A 6,000-nucleotide genomic window follows, 5' to 3' on the forward strand; every position below is an offset into this window, starting at 1 on the left:
TGGCCAAATTCAGATCAAACCTGGCAGTCACACCTGTTTAGAGGGAACAAACTTTTCATCACGTGCTATCAGCCTCCGTTCATTCGTTTCATTCGGCCGGTTTCCACGCGTTCACACCCCCTCACACACACACACACAAACACGGCGTGCACACCAAACACACGTGCACACCACACACACAAACACAACACACATACTGCACACCCTCCTCACACACACCCACACACACACACAGCGTGCACACCCCCACACACACAAACACACACAATCACGGCGTGCACCACCACACACACACACACCCACACATACCACACACATACCACACATTGTTGTGTGGGGCCGTGTGTGTGTAGTGTATGGGGGCGTGTGCATGCCGTGTGTGTGTGTGTGGGGGGGTGTGCTTGCCGTGGTTGTGTGTGTGTGTGTGTGTATTGGGGGGGGTGTGCACGCCGTGTTTTTGTGTTTGAGTGTATTGTGTGTATGTGTTGGGGGCGGTGTGCACGGCGTGTGTGTGTGGAGGGGGTGTGCATGCCGTGTATGTGTGTGTTGTGTGTGTTGTGTGTGCGTGTGTGTGGGGGTGTGCTTGTGTGTGTGTGTGTGGGTGTGGGTGTGTGGTGTGTGTGTGGGGGTGGTGTGAACGCTGTGTGTGTGTGTGGTGGTGTGTGGGGGGTGGTGTGTGTGTATGTGTGTGTGGGGTGTGTTGTGTATGTGACACACACAAACACACACACACACCTACACACGCGTGCACACCCCCCACACACCACTCACACACGCGTGCTTACGTGCACACCACATGCACACCACACACACACAACTCACCCCCTCATACACACTGCACACCCCCTCCTCACACTCACTCACACACACCACACACACACACAGCATGCACACCCTCACATACCCACACACATACACACATAAACACGGCGTGCATACCACACATACACACACACATACCACATACATACCTAGTCTCATGAATCAGCCGCCGTTCTTTTGGAACCACCGTTTGAGCACTCTTGTCATCGTTTTATGTGCCAAGACGGAATTCCGTCTTGACCAATCAAATTGCAGAAGTCCAGTCAGGTGATGAACTTGGAGGCAGCAAAGAACTGCACTTTGCTCAACGCATTTGGATAATCATTACGCATGCATTACGCATCATACATAGAAGCTGCTACGAAGCATAAGCAAGGCAAGCAGGGGTCCTTGGGCACAGATTTAGCACCACAGCAAAACCCAAGTAGAGACTTCGCTTAAAATAATTATGTGTGGGCGTAAGATCACGATTTAATTACATTCCATTGGTTTTGTGAGCAATCAACATTCCATTTTGAAAGACTTCATGACAAGAGTGCTCAGACAGTGGTTCCAAAAGAACGGCGGCGGATTCATGAGACTAATACATACCACACATACACGACCCCCTCCACACATACACACACGGCGTGCATACCCCACACACACACGGCCTGCGTGTTGTGTGGGTGTGTGTGGTGTGTGTGAGGGGGTGTGCACGCCGTGTGTTTGTGTGTGTGTTGTGTGTGTTGTGTGGGGGTGTGCATGCCGTGTGTGTGTATGAATGCCGTGTGTGTGTGGAAATGTTTGTGTGTGTGTGTGTGGTGTGTGTGTGTTGGGGGGTGTGCACACCGTGTTTGTGTGTGTGTGTGTGTATTGTGTGTGTTGGGGGGCCGTATGTGTGTGTGTGGGGGGTGTGCATGCCGTGTTTAACCCAACACACACACAATACACACACACACACAAACACGGCGTGCACACCCCCACACAACACACACACCCCACACACACAACCCACAAACACACGGCCTACACACGGCCTACACACACACACGGCGTGCACACCGCCCCCAACACACACACTCCTATGTAAACAGTAGCTCCCTTTTTTTGAGGTGACTATTTTGTATGTGTGTGTATGTGGGGGGTGTGCACGCCGTGTTTGTGTGTGTGTGTGTGTTGGGGGCGGTGTGCACGCCGTGTGTGTGTGTGTCTGTGGTGTGTGTGTGTGGAGTTGTGTGTGCGTGTGTGGGGGGGTGGTGGTGTGCGTGCCGTGTTTGTGTGTGTTTGTGTGTGTGTGTGTGGTGTGTGTTGTGTGGTGTGTGTGTGTGTAGGGGGTGTGCATGCCGTGTCTGTGTGTGTTTGTGTGCGTGTGTGGGGGGTTGTGGTGTGCGTGCCGTGTTTGTATGTGTTTGTGTGTGTGTGGTGTGTGTTGTGTGGTGTGTGTGGTGTGTGTGTGTGGGGGTGGGGGTGTGGACGCCGTGTGTGTGTGTGGTGGTGTGTGGGGTGATATGAATGCCGTGAGTGTGTTTGTGCACGCCGTGTCCGTGTCTGGTTGCAAAGAGTCTGCCACATCTGGTTACCAGAAAAAGAAGTGGTCAGTTTTGCTCTGATAGCACTTGCCCCAATTGGTGATCTCTTGGCATTTACTCAATCAGTTGCTGCAATTCTGTTTCTGCAGCAGAAGATTATGGAGTCTTGCAGTCGTTTGTTCTCTCAAGCAAAGAAAATACTTAAACATTACTCGCTTAATAAGTTCCTGCACCTTGTGGCCGTAAGGCAGTGTGCCTCCTAGAAAAGGAATAAAAATGGTACCAGCGGAGTCACGCAAGTCTTTTTCATCTATGCTCCCACATGCACTCTCTCCTGCTTGTGTTTAGTCACGCAAGTCTTTTTCATCTATGCTCCCACATCCTGCTTGTGTTTAGTGTGTCTGTCCCTGTTACTGTTTCTGGCCTGTTACTGTTTGTGAAGGTAGTAGGGCAATCAATTACACTCCCTTGTACCAGTTAGTTAATTCATGCCCTATTTGAGAAAAGCTACCAAGTACAATGCCTGCTATCAAAGAGCAGTGTGTCACTGGAAAAGGCAGGCATTCGTGAATGGTTCATGGAAATAGAGTCATGAATATCCCTCAAAAACGAAGGTATCACGACATCTCTTCCACCAACCACAAGAATCTTTCCCGTCTACAGCCAAACATATGACCTCAACATCATCTGATACTGATTTGCCAAGTTTCCAAGACAAAGCTCAAGCTATGGGATTGATGATGATGGAAGCAATTTGTCTTGTTAAAGAGTCTAGCCTGCTCCTGGTTGCAAATACCAGAAAAAGAAGTGGTCAGTTTTGCTCTGATAGCACTCGCCCCAATTGGTGATCTCTTGGCATTTTACTCATTCAGTTGCTCCAATTCTGCAGCAGAAGATACGGAGTCTTGCAGTCGTTTGTTACGAAAATACCTAACATTACTTTCTTAATAACTTCTCAGATGCCTGTGCAGCTCGTGGCCGTAAAGGCGGTGTGCCTCCTAGAAAACGAATAAAAATGGTACCAGCAATCACACAAGTCTTTTTCATCTATGCGCACACTTTCCTGCTTGTGTTTAGTAGACGTCTGTCCCTGTTACTGTTTCTGGAGGTAGTAGGGCAATCACTTACACTCTGTTGTTCCTTTAGCTACTTCATGCCCATTGAGAACAGCTTCAAGTACAATATCTGCTAGGGGTTAGGTCCCACGTGCACACTTTCCTGCTTGTGTTTAGTGTTTGCCCCTGTTACTGTTTCATGTTCACCACTACCTTTAGCTAATTTATGCCCAATTTGAGAAAAGCTACACCCACACACACGATTCACCCCCACCACATACACAACACCTACACGGCGTGCACACACCCCCACACACGCACACGCGTGCATGCCCCCCCACGCTCACACGGCGTGCACAACCCCCCACACAAACGCACGCACGCACGCACACACACACACACACACGGCGTGCACACCCCCCACTCACAACACACACACACAACACGGTGTACAACCCCCACACACATACACACCCTTACATACACACCCTTACACACACACACACACCACATGCGTACACACACACACACACCACATGCGTGCACATCCCCTGCCACACACACACACAGCCACCCACACATACGCACACACACACACACACACACATAGCGTGCACCACATACACACACACACACATACGGCGTGCACCCACCCCTACACACACACCACACACCCTCCCCACACACAAACAACACACACACACACACACAACACACACACGGCGTGCACACACCCCCCACAACACACACACGGCGTGCACCCTCCCACACACCCTCCCACACACATACACACCCCTACACACACACACCCCAAACACACCCCCCGCCACACACACACGCACACACACGCACACACAACACACACACCACACACACACGGCGTGCACCCCCCACAACACACACACACGGCGTGCACACACCACACGCAGCCCACACACACAACACACACCACACACACACAGCGTGCACACACCCCACAACACACACAACACACACGCCATACACACACACACAGCGTATGGTGTGCATGCCATACACGTTTGTGTGTGTGTGTGTCAGGAGGGGGTATGCACGTCGTGTGTGTGTGTGTGTGTGTGTGTGGTTTGCACGCTGTGTTTGTGTGTGTGTGGGGAGGGAGTGTGCAGGCCGTGTACGTGTGGTGTGTGCAAGCCGTGTGTGTGTGGTGTGTGTGTGGTGTGTTGTGTGTGTGTGTGTGTGTGGTGTATGTGTGTGTGTGGTGTGTGTGTGGTGTGTGTGTGGTGTGTGTGTGTGTGTGTGGAGGGGGTGTGTACGCCGTGTTTGTGTGTGGTGTGTGTGGAGAGTGGGTGTGCAGACCGTGTGGTGTGTGCAATGTTTTCAAACCGTGTGTGTGTGGTGTGTTGTGTATGTGTGTGTGTGGAGGGGGGTGCACGCGCCATGTTTGTGTGTGGGTGTGTGTGTGTGTGTGTGTGTGTGTGGAGAAGTGAGTGTGCACAAACTACAAAACACAGTCACACATGCAAGGGGGGAGTTCAGCGCAAAAAGCACAAACTACAAAACACAGTCACACATACAAGGGGGGAGTACAGCGTAAAAAGCACAAAGTGAGTGAGTGTGCAGGCCGTGTGGTGTGTGTGATGTGTGCTGTGAGTGTGTGGTGTGGTGTGTGTGTATCTGTGTGTGGTGTATGTGTGGTGTGTGTGGTGTGTGTAATGTGTGTGTGTGGTGTGTGTGTGGTGTGTGTGTGTGTGTGTGTGGAGGGGGTGTGCACGCGCCATGTGTGTGTGTGTGTGTGTGTGTGTCTGTGTGGAGGGGGTGTGCACCTCGTGTTTGTGTGTGGTGTTAGGGTTAGGGTTAGGGTTAGGATTAGGGGGGGTGTGCACCTCGTGTTTGTGTGTGGTGTTAGGGTTAGGATTAGGGGGGTGTGCACGCCGTGTTTGTGTGTGGTGTGTGTGGAGAGTGGGTTGTGCAGGCCGTGTGGTGTGTGCGATGTTTGCAAACCGTGTGTGTGTGGTGTGTTGTGTGTGTCTGGAGGGGTTGTGTACCTCGTGTTTGTGTGTGGTGTGTGTGGAGAGTGAGTGTGCAGGCCGTGTGGTGTGTGCGATGTGTGCCGTGTGTGTGTGGTGTGTTGTGTGTGTTGTGTCTGTGTGTGGTGTATTGTGTGGTGTATGGTGGTGTGGTGTGTGTGTGGTGTGTGTGTGGTGTGTGTGTGTGTGTGTGGAGAGTGAGTGTGCAGGCCGTGTGGTGTGTGCGATGTGTGCCGTGTGTGTGTGGTGTGTTGTGTGTGTTGTGTCTGTGTATGGTGTATGTGTGGTGTGTGTGGTGGTGTCGTATGTGTGTGTGTGTGGAGGGGGTGTGCACGCCGTGTTAGTGTGTGGTGTGTGGAGAGTGGGTGTGCACTTGTGTGGTGTGTGCGATGTTTGCAAACCTTGTGTGTGTGGTGTGTTGTGTGTGTGTGTGGAGGGGTGTGGAGGGGGGTGCACGCGCCATGTGTGTGTGTTGGTGTCTGTGTGTGTGTGTGTGTGTGTGTGGAGGGGGTTGCACCTCATGTTTGTGTGGTGTGTGTGGAGAGTGAGTGTGCAGGCCGTGTGGTGTGTGCGATGTGTGCCGTGTGTGTGGTGTGTTGTGTGTGT

This window comes from Halichondria panicea, chromosome 8 (assembly GCF_963675165.1).
Source record: "Halichondria panicea chromosome 8, odHalPani1.1, whole genome shotgun sequence".
NCBI classification, from domain to species: domain Eukaryota; kingdom Metazoa; phylum Porifera; class Demospongiae; order Suberitida; family Halichondriidae; genus Halichondria; species Halichondria panicea.